The sequence below is a fragment of the Sinocyclocheilus grahami genome, unplaced genomic scaffold, assembly GCF_001515645.1.
Source record: "Sinocyclocheilus grahami isolate Dianchi unplaced genomic scaffold, SAMN03320097.WGS_v1.1 scaffold454.1, whole genome shotgun sequence".
NCBI classification, from domain to species: Eukaryota; Metazoa; Chordata; class Actinopteri; order Cypriniformes; family Cyprinidae; genus Sinocyclocheilus; species Sinocyclocheilus grahami.
Window position 1 is genome coordinate 291287 of NW_015505633.1, and position 11752 is coordinate 303038.

General features: G+C 42.5%; 1 long non-coding RNA gene across 1 annotated transcript; it reads left to right on the forward strand.

The window, feature by feature from the left end:
* The first annotated feature begins 3596 nt into the window (after positions 1-3596).
* Positions 3597-4125, forward strand: LOC107552618 (uncharacterized). The gene is made up of 3 exons (XR_001604874.1): positions 3597-3725; positions 3800-3900; positions 3969-4125. It is a non-coding gene; the product is annotated as an uncharacterized lncRNA (long non-coding RNA).
* The last annotated feature ends 7627 nt before the right edge of the window (positions 4126-11752 follow it).

Consider the following 11752-nt stretch of genomic DNA (forward strand, 5'->3'; position numbering starts at 1 on the left):
AGGGGAACTACATCAGCACCGCACTGATGGCCAACATACAGCAGGAGCTCGAATCTAACAGACCAGCTGCTCTGTAAACTGAGATGTGTCATTAATTATCTTGTGCTTTACAACTCAAACTTCTGGCGGGATGTACAGTAAATAAGCCTGACGTCTTCAGTGCAGGACAGAGTGAAAAACTTTGTGGCCGGCACCTGGGTGGCTTCCAATAATTCTAAATGAATTGCTTTATTCTGTGATCCATCTATTTAGGAGTTTAAACAGTGGAGGCAAAACTTTAGAGAAATATTTGCTTGGGCTTTTGACCCAGTCTTTACGCCACAGGCCAACAGATTCTCCCACTCATGTCTTTGAAGTTTGTGAATTGTCTGTGCATCTGGAAGGTGAGCTGTTCATTTTGGTTCAGGGAAATTTGAGAAACAAAAATAAACTTATTTTTTTGGATGATATGTAAAATTAGCTGACCAGAAATACAGTTCTTGATCAGAATTTGCCTTAATTGAGATCTCATTGAAATGTGTTTCAGTAGACTGTAAGCCTGTGATATTCATTAGGTTAATATCATAAAAAAACGTTATTTTCTGTAGCTTCTGGTTTAAAAGATAAGAACAGACCTCTAGATATAATATGCTATTTTCACACATTCAGTGCATCCATCCTACCAAAGAAAGGATTACAAATAAATTCAGGGAATTTAATGTCTGACCTCAATGTCAATTTTTTTTTTTCATTTTACAGAACTTGTTGGTCATGAATAAATGATGAGATGGATGAAAACCACTTTTGGATGTAAAAATAACTTGTAATACTTAAGAGATATTATTTGTTTCATGTGCTTTCACCCCCTGACCCACATTCATAAAAGCTGACAGTAAAAAAAAAAAGTATAAAAGTGTCATTTTTGGGACAAATATTCACAGTGTGATAGTTTTTGGTGGAACAATGTGGAAACCTTTTTCACGTGAAATACGCACATTATCACTATTTTGTGTGATTTCACCCTTAACTGAAATAAAATTTATGTGAATGAAAATGTACAATGTACAATGCCTTGATTCATAGACAACTAAATGAGTTTCAGACATTCACGTTACAGTGGCATGACATTGTTCCATCAGCAGGGACATTTGGAAAAACCTTGATCAAAGCATTTCACAGAAGTAATTTCTGCTGGAGGTTGTAGCTGTGCCAGCAAGAAACACCAGCATACCCTTTGTGTTTTGTCTGATAAGTGTCATGTCATGTATTCCGCTGAGTGATGGAGAAGCTCCAATGACATTTTTCCTATAATGGCATAATAGGACAAATTTAATCTATTTATGTCTGAACATTTTCACAATAATACTCATGGTTAGTGTCAATGACAGCCTTGTCTCATCCTCACATGTCATGCTCATAGACCATAGACGTGGCTGAACGTATGACGCATAAGGCACACAAAATGGGAAACACTTCAAAGTCGTCATCTGATTGGTTGAATTCTACAGGATTCTTTAATTCTCTGGAAACAAAGCAGTCATGATGACAAAGCCCCTTATGGAAGAAGAAAGCCGTTGTGTTTACAACTGTGACAATGACAGCTTTTCATGATAAACTAAGCACTGGATTTTCAAAAGTATGTGAAGTTCACAGCACCTTTGTTGCACCTTTTTTGCAGGAAACTTGCATGACTTTCTTGATTAAACTGCACGCCGATCTGTCATCATATAGGGACATCTACTTTATATTTCCACGCCCCTAAATATGATGCTGAAATTAACTGTGATTTGTTGCTTTGCCTGTTGGTAAGATGTCCTCTTGAGCAGTCCTTGGCCAATGAAAGCTGCTTTGGATTCCTGACCTTCTGCTGTCAGTTTGAAACTCTGGCTAGTAGAAATTGCAGTCATTAAGGTGTGAATATTCAGTCGTATCATGAGACTGCTTAGGATTTGCAAAAGAACTTAGCTATTTCACCAATGATATGGGGAAAATCCAATGTGCCACTTAAGTATAAATAATCCAATTAACAATGTCAAGTCAAAAAATGTGTCATTAATCTCAACAAGCACAGAATTTTTTTTTTTTTTAATGTTTAAAAGCAATGAAATTAGATCCCAACTTCTGAAGCATTCCTGGATTCAAAGCTCTGATCCTAATGCCTTCAAACTATTAATCTGCTTTGAAGAGAAAGCCTTTTCAACTTCTTTGCCAAGAGACTGTACACTCTGTTCATCCATGGCCTTCATGGGTATGCAAAGTTTTTGCTAGTTTAAGGAAAACGCTCCTGCCATTATATTCAAAAACAAAATGAGAAATGAAGTCTGGTGGAAAAAAAATTGGCATCTGTTTAAAAAAATATCTATATAAAAACAAAAATGTGAAGAAAAAAAACTGATGATTTTTTTCCCTCATGGATCTGTACTAAATAGGTTGAGTGGAAGCTGTAAGCAATGTGGTTCAGAAAGACTTTTGGTATTTTAAAACATTTGTTTGCATCATTCCTCTCCATGGTATAGTGATGTGCAAGAACATTGAAAGTGGATCCACCCATTTTCAATGGGCAGTTGTTTGAAAAGCAAGGTGAGTGAGCTAGTATAAATGCACTTCTTTGATGGTAACAGACAAACAGAGTCTTGGTGTGGAGGGTGTGTTTGTGTAGTTTCAGCTGGCATGTGTTTTTGTTTGCTGAGACTGCAGACGGCAGAGTCTCTGTTTGCTTCCTCAGTTTACTCGATGCCTTAGACTCATGTAGAGGCTCTTCTAATTTTATCTAGTTTGTGCAAATTGTGAATCTCATGCTTCTAGACATGCTGTTCTAAGAAAGCCTGCAGAGCTCATTTTCAACTCTAAATATAATCATCGTATGCGTGTTAAACGCAACAGCAACACAAGTCTGAGCTTTATTATCACTGCCTGACAGGTGTTATTCTTAAAATTAGGGGAAAAAATTAAATGTTTGACCAAAAAAACTTTGTAAAACCTTTTTTAACTTGTGTAAAATAATGAAATTTTACATCGGTAGCATTCTCCTATATTTTACATTACTTTCCAAAGGTTACATTAAAGGGTTAGTTCACCCAAAAATTAAAATTAGCTTGTGTTTTACTTACCCTCGAAGCCTCCTAGGTGTATATGACTTTCTTCTTTCAGACGAATCCAGTCGGAGTTATATTAAAAATTGTCCTGGCTATTTCAAGCTCTATCATTGCAGTCAGTGGGTGTTGCAGTTGAAGAGTCCACAAGTTGTCAAATAAAGCTCACGCATTCATAATAAAACGTGCCTCACACGGCTCCGGGGGGTGAATAAAGGCCCCCTGTAGTGAATCCATGTGTTTTTTTAAAGACAAATATCAATATTTTAACCGTAATAAACACTTTTCTCTCACTTCCGTTATCTGTCATACGCGGAAGCCGTTCCGGCGGATGACGCAGCACGTATGCGCAGCACGTATGCGCAGCACACACGCCTCTGAGATATGCTAGTCTCGCAAGTTTGTTTATAGGAGCAAAGGAAGCAAAGTTTCCTTATGTGGTAAGATGGGTGACGTAATCTTTCCTCATTGGCGTGTGGTTGTCATCCACAATAGCCTATTAGAACCTGTCATTCCGGGTATTTAAGGCTGGAGTTATGCCACCTGGTGTACGTCACTGCTGGGACCGCACCTATGGAGTGTGCGTGTATAGATGCGCGTGGAATGGCCATTTGATGCGATGTGTTGGGTTGCAGGCTGTCCACTACATGTCAGGTATGTGTCTGCTCGTATTACGTGCTGCTCGTTTAGCATCGGGTGATGTTAACCGGTGCTTATTTACTACTTAGCTGTGAAATTCTTCGGTGAAGGTGTCTTCCTGCATGAGCTTCTATGCTTGTTATGAGTTGAGAGCAACGGTACAATTCGTGCGGCACAACGATCCGTTTCGGTAGGTGCGATCCGTTTTCTCTTGTTCACAGGAAAAGTGATATTTTAGTAATCGCCCCTTTCTTTTAGTGCACTGAGGTTTTTCTCTGACGCTGCGCTGGTTAGTCGCGGGAGAAGGCGGAAGTGTCTACACTCGGCGTTAAAGGAGGACGGCGCTGCTGTTTTCTTTTGTTATTTTCTCGTCTTTTGTGCTTCTTTGCTTTGTTTCTTGTGTTGTGTTATTTTCCTGCTCTATATATTTTGTTTCCTGTTTGTTTGTTGTAAATATAACATTGTGATATTATTTCTTTATACATATTGTTTTCTTTTTGGTTTAAGTTGATGGATGTATTTTTATTGTGTTATGGAATGTAACATTTTCTTTTGTGTTTGTTTTAGGCACTGTAGGGCCCGAGGCTGGGAGGCTAGCTGGTAGTGAGTACTGGTGATGGTACAATCGTGTGGCGTGCGGTGTTGTTTGGATTCACGTTTTACTCTGTGTGAGTGGGTGTGAGTGTGTGCGTGGGATGCACTAGCGTACAGATAGGATCTTCACTTCAGCTAGCCTGCCTTTGCTGCTGGAAAGCCTGTGCCTGTTTATTTGGTTGTTTTCCTTCGTGAGTATGCTTAAATTGTTTCTTTATCTGGTGTAGTATACAGAGCTGCCGATATATGGTGTTTAATTGTGATCCGACACATGACATTGATGCCCTTGAGTGTTTTAATAATTTGTTGTGACAATTTGAATAAAGCATTTGTCCATTGTTTACACGTCTCTTTGGGTTTTACTTATCCAACGAACCTGTGTCCCTGATTTGGGTGGTTATTTCCCCGTTTCTTTACGGGGTGGCGTAGTCGGTTTTCTTTTGGTTTAGGGGTGTTCTGACTTAGTCGTACATTAACTCTCCTCCCCCTCCCCTCAGCATTGCCACATTTGGCGTAGTCGGCAGGATAGGCTTTTGTTTTTTGGAGAGATGTGGATACATGTACATGTGTATTTGGGTTGCTCTGTCTACTAATGTTTGGTTGCTTGTTTGCTTTTCTTCCTGTTTGTGGTCTTTCGTAGGACCTAATTTTGTGGTGAAACATTTAGACGGAAGAAAAACTAAATAAAAATAATAATAAAACAGCAGCGTGCGTCCGGTGTGTCCTCTTGCGGTAAGTGAGAGTTGTGGTTAAGTATGGAGGAAGAACTGCGAGAATTAAAGGAGATGGTAACTCAGCTGAGGGCAGACAACGAATGGTTATGGCAAGAGCAATTATCTGCTCATCCAGGTCCTAGTGGGCCGCCTTCACTATAGCTGTTGGGCCCCCTCCTTCCACTTCACAGTCAAGTAATGAGTATGCTGCCCTGCCAGAGAGATACGTTTTTGTACCACGAGACCGAAAGTGTCCAAAATTTAGTGGCAGGTCTAGTCTTAATATTGGGGAGCGGATCGAGGAGGCTCAGGCTTGTATGCAGGCCCGTCATATGTCTGCGTCCGATAAAGCATTCTTCCTCTTTGACCATTTGGAGGGAGAAGCAAAAGAGGAGATTCGCTATCGTTCAGATGATGAACGTAACGTTCCAGCAAAAATTCTTTCGGTGCTAAAGGAGTTGTATGGTTGCTCACAATCATATGTATCTTTGCAGGAGGCTTTCTTCTCTAAGAGGCAGCAAGAAGGGGAGTCTTTGTTGGAGTTCTCTCTTGCTTTGTTTGGCCTCCTGGAGCAAGTGAAGCAAAAATCACCCTATGCCATGCCAAATTCTCAAGTTTTGTTGTGCGACCAATTTATCGAGCATGTTAATGACAGTGCTCTTCGGCGAGCGCTCAAACAATTGGTGCGAGGCTAACCCGCTCTGACCCTCTTAGACGTACGGGGTGAAGCACTTCGGTGGGAACGGGAGGGTATGCCAGGGAGTTCAAGGGGTCGTAGTCATTCGCTTCCTTCTTCGTATGGCATTCAGTATGGGGTGCGGGGTGAACCTCGTGAGAATACCGTGAGGTCATCTCGGGAGTCTGAGTTGGGAGAAGTCAAAGAAATGTTGAGGTTGCAGCAGGAACAAATAAGTACTCTGACTCAAAGTATCGCCCGTTTACAGGCCCCTCAGCCCCATAATCAATCCCCTTGTCGTAACCAGATTGTGTGCCGAAGATGTCAGAAACCGGGTCACTTTGCTAGGGAGTGCGATGGGGAGCGTGTGTCTACCCGCTTCTCATCAGATGCTTCGTTGCGAACTGTTAGTGGACAGCCTCACTCACCTGCGTTGTCGGGAAACTAGTCCCCACCGCGCAGCAGAGCCAAAGCGCGGTTGGGGAGGAGGACGGCTCGAGTACTGCTTTATCTCATTTAATGTCTTCATGCCCACATCTGCTTGTTCGTATCGGTAGCATCCAAGTGCCTTGTTTGGTTGACACTGGGTCCATTGGTGTTCCAAATGCATTTCCAGTCGTGGGGCGTAGATCGTTTAAAATCGTGCCATTGGCTCCAACTTCGTGCAGCCAATGGCTTGTCAATTCCCTACATTGGCTACATGGAATTGGATATTGATATGTGTAACCGATTGATTCCTAAGTGTGGGGTCTTGGTGGTCAGGGATCCTCCTGGGGGCATCAGTACTCAAATTCCCGGAGTGCTTGGAATGAATGTCCTTAGTCGATGCTACCAGGAGCTCTTTGGACAGTATGGCCCTGGCTTGTTTGAATCTCCCTCTTTTGTGGAGGCTCCAAAATTCGTGTTACAGGCATTACAATATTGCCATCTGGCGGAGGACCAGTCCTCAGTAGTGCGTACTGGTAAGGCTAAGTTGCGGGGTCGTAAATCGTGTCGCATTCCGGGTGGCATGTTAAAGCTTGTCCCTGCCACGTGTTCTGAACAGTATGCGGAAGGAACTGTGTTGTTTGAGCCTCCTGTGGCCGGGTTGCCAGCTGGATTGCTGGCCTCGCCCGCGCTGGTTAGAGTAGTCCGTGGTACAGTTTACTTGCCTATGGTTAATGTAGGGACCATGGATGTAATGCTGTACGCTGGCACAGTGTTAGGAACACTTAATAGTGTTCAGGTAGTAAGTTTGCCAGCTGGGATAACCGAGGTAGAGCCGGTGGGGGTTCTAGTGCGCTCTCAGGTTGTGGAGACTGTCACCCCGGTTCAGGAACAGATCGAAGCTGTCGATTTATCTGTCCTGTCCCAGGGAGAGCAGGGTGAGGTCAGGGCTTTGCTGAAGCGATACCAATCTGTGTTCTCGGCTCACGATGGTGATCTGGGCTGCACAGATTTGATTTCACATGAGATCCCGTTATTGGATTCAGTGCCCGTCCATCAGAGGTATAGGCGGATTCCGCCGTCAGAATATGAGGTTGTTAAGTCCCATATCAACCAGCTACTAGAGACCAACGTAATCCGAGAGAGTTGTAGCCCGTATGCTTCACCCATAGTGTTTGCCAGGAAGAAGGATGGTAGTCTACGCATGTGCATTGACTACCGTCAACTAAACGCAAAGACAAGGAAGGATGCTTTTCCCCTCCCGCGTGTTGAGGAGTCCTTAGGCTTCTTGACGAGGGCCGGTTGGTTTTCCACTATGGATTTGGTTAGTGGTTACAACCAGGTCCCCGTCTTTGAAAAGGATAGACCTAAGACTGCGTTCTGTACCCCATTTGGCCTATTTGAGTTCAACTGTATGCCCTTTGGGCTGTGTAATGCTCCAAGCACCTTTCAGCGTTTGATGGAACGGATGTTTGGGGACCAACAGGGTAGTTCGCTACTGTTGTACCTGGATGATATTGTGGTATTCTCCTCTTCCGTTTCGCAGCACCTTGAGCGGTTGGAGGTTGTGTTGGGTCGTTTGGAGCATGAGGGCTTGAAGGCCAAATTGGCGAAGTGCGCGTTCTTTCAAAAGGAGGTGAAATATTTGGGACATGTGATCTCTCCTCAGGGTGTATCTACTGACCCCGGGAAGATTGAGGCAGTTTCGCAGTGGCAGCGTTCCACCAGTGCATCTGAATTACGCTCGTTCCTAGGGTTTGCCAGCTACTATCGCCGTTTCGTGCAGGGCTTTGCAAAGTTGGCGGCTCCCCTGCACCAGGTGGTGGCTGAGTGTGCTGATGTCAGGCCCCGGGTGCAAGCTGGTAAGAGCTTTCTTGATGCCTGGTCAGAACAGTGCCAACAGAGCTTTGAAGAATTGAAGGTTAGACTTACGACAGCTCCAGTGTTGGCATACGCTGACTTCTCCCTGCCCTTTATTTTAGAGGTAGACACCAGTTATGGTGCCAGCCGCAGTCTTAGGCCCACTGAGCGCAACATGGTTAACTACAGCTCCATGAAGTTGGAGTTCTTGGCGCTCAAGTGGGCCATTACTGAAAAGTTCCTTGAATATCTTTTGGGGCACAAATGTATTGTCTATACTGACAATAACCCTCTTAGACATTTGTTAACAGCTAAGCTTGTTGCTACTGAACAGCGCTGGGCTGCCCAGCTTGCAGCATTTTATTTCACAATTAAGTATCGGCCAGGTAGGAGTAATAGAAATGCGGATGCCCTTTCGAGGCAGGACCCCTCCGGCCAGTGTGAGGTGAGTGCGCTGTTGCCGGGAACTGACGTGCCGGCTACGGTTAAGCAGGTGATCGCGGCGGAATTGCGTCCACAGGCAACTCAGGCAGTGGTTTCTGTGTTGCCTGGTTTTGAGGGTGACAAGGGCATATGTCAAGAGGTAATTGGTCAGACCCGGTAATTGGTCAGATTTTAAGGTTTTGGAGACAAAGAGTTCCCCCCCTCCCCAGTAGAGCGTAGACAGCTGCCCAAGGCTGCCCTGGTGTTACTCCGTCAATGGGATCGGCTGGTGGATAGGGAGGGCATATTGTATCGTCGTGTTTTTAGCCCAGACGGAGGCGAGGAGGGTTTCCAATTGGTTCTTCCGTTTGCCCTGAATCAGCGGGCAGAAACTGTTGCTCAGGTGCTTGTTTCGGAGTGGTTTTGCAAGTTTGGTGTTCCTGCTCGCATCCACTCAGACCAAGGCCGTAGTTTTTAGTCATCCCTTATCCAGCAGCTATGTAGCTTGTACCAGGTGGAGAAGTCTCGCACTACCCCATGGCACCCTGCAGGCAACGGGCAGTGTGAGTGTTTTAACCGGACGCTGCACAATCTTCTGCGTACGCTGCCCAGTTCGCAGAAGGAGGACTGGGTCTCTGCACTGCCTCAACTACTCTTCTGTTGTAATACTACTCCCCATCAAGTGACTGGGGAGTCCCCCTACTTCCTGATGTTTGGATGGGAACCACGACTACCTGTAGATTTTCTGCTGGGTCGTGGTCAGGAGAGGGGCTCTGATAGTATTAACAGCTTCAGTGTATGACAGTCAGCGGAAGTGAGAAAAAAGTGTTTATTACGTTTGAAATATGGATATTTTTCTTTAAAAAACACATGGATTCACTACAGGGGGCCTTTATTCATCCCCCGGAGCCATCTGCGGCATGTTTTATTATGAATGCCCAAGCTTTATTTGATGACTTGTGGACTGTTCAACTGCAACACCCGCTGACAGCAATGATAGAGCTTGAAATAGCCAGGACAATTTTTAATATAACTCCGACTGGATTCGTCTGAAAGAAGAAGGTCATATACACCTAGGATGCTTCGAGGGTAAGTAAAACACAAGCTAATTTTCATTTTTGGGTGAACTAACCCTTTAAGGTTGGTTAAAGTCATAATTCACCCAAAAATTAACGTGTTCACCCTCATGTTGTTCTAAATCCATCTTTCTTTAGTGGAACACAAAAGATGTTTTGAAGACATAAAATTACAATGAATGTGAACTGAAGTTTTCAAGCTTAAAAAATGAACAAAAGCACCAAAGAGGCCCCAATATACCATACTGCATGCAAACTTAATGTCTTATGCCACAGGGTCATACGAAATTTATTTGACAGTATTTGGTCTCATAAACATACACAAATATGTAATATTTTGACCAAAAACATCTGTCAAAATCCTATGGGGACTGTATGAAGCAGCATGTATTTCTTCAAAATCTAAATGCTCTTTTCACTCTTGTTATGTTGTTCAAATGCACAGGCCAGAATACTGACTGAAGCAAGTGCAGGTCTCACAAGGGTTCTGTGAGCATTTTCAAGGCATGTGGTTAACTGCATATCACTGCAGCCAATTCCAAACAAGACACTTGTTGTTTAGGGCAGGTCACTGCCAAGTAACTGATGTCCAAATAAGTCAGGATGTGCTCTGCATCAAGGTGAAACACTCAGAGGAATGCCTTGCTGAATCTGATACACATAGCTTGTTCATGGGCAAGTACATCTAGAGCAGCCAAGTTCATATTTCTGTAAATACAGACTACAACAAAACAAGCGAATCCTCTGAAACCCAAGTGGGATCAATGATATCCTGTTTGTTTCTCAAGGAACCTATTGCTCTCTTTTCTGTAAAGTCATCAATCAGAATGTTTTTATATTGAATATGTCTGTGGTAGCACTAGACAGATGCCTAATGAAAAGTACACCTCTCAGGTAGGATTCAGTGTAGGTTTGGGTGAAAATGAGAGAAGCGGTTTATCTGTGAGATTTATCAGCATGGTGTTACTGGCACGAGTTCAAGTGGCTGGAAGTCCTATAATGGATTTCTCGAACTCTTTGATTTTTGATAGAGGGGGCTTAATTTCTTTCCAGCTACCAGACAGCTAATCTGAAATTTAATTTCCTGCCAAAGAATTCCAATTAGCTCCAGATCAATGTACTGGAAAAGAAGATATGATGTCTTCATCTGTTTGATGGGTTTGAGTTATGCCTGGGTGAGTATGTAAATTATTAGACTGAATTGAAGAAATATTGAAATGGCTGAGAAGCTCTAATCAATGATGAAGTGCATCATATTGCATCACTGAACAGAGATTATCAACTATTACATTTGAAATCCGAATATGTAAATCTTAAATTTACATTTGAAATCTTATAACATATACAATGTTTCCTGGAGTGGCATTGATTTGAGCCAGCAACAGGATTATCTGAATTTTAAGTGTTGACCTGCCGTGTCTGCAGACAATGTTACATTTATTTCAAACACAGGTCCCACTTTATATTAGATGGCCTTAACTACTATGTACTTACACCATAAAAATAAGTACAATGTACATATTGTCTTGTTTTGCTGCTCTTGAGGTGGGATACGGGTAAGGTTAGGGACAGGTTTGGTGGTATGTAGGTTTAAGGGTTGGTGAAGATGTAAGCGATGGGTCAACTGTGTGACTATAAATGTAATTACAGAAATTAATTATAGATGTAATTACATGCAGGTATTTTTTTTTAATATAAGTGCAATGTAAAAACATGTATAAGTGCACTGTATCAAATGATTACTTTAAATCTTAGTACATAGTACTTAAGGTCACCTAATATAAAGTGTGACCCAAACACAATTATTGAGCTGCCAAAAAAACTACTGATAATTATAGACAATATAGTCTGGTTGATCTATGAAGCTGTTTATGTTCTGAAAATGTTGACATTTTTACAGACTTTGCTTGAATTCGCCTACAGAAAAGCAAGACATTTTTTCATCCTGCAACAATGTCTCATGGGTCTTCACTGCTTTTTGGCATTTTCCAAAAAGTCTTCTTTCCATTTCATTCATTCACTGCTGCTTGATCTTTCTGTAAAGTGTCATGGCTCGTTTTTTGACAGACCACTGTAAAGGATCAATTGACAGAAGAGAGGAACATTTATGTGTGCTTTAGACTAGGAGGACTGTTGTAGAATGTAATAAGAAATTATGAAGTATAAAAAGATGTGGATAGTAAAGGAGAATTTAAATTTATTTTCTTTGAACAGAATAATATATGCCCAAAGTACCTAATTGACTAATTAATCTATTCTTTGTACAACTTTACT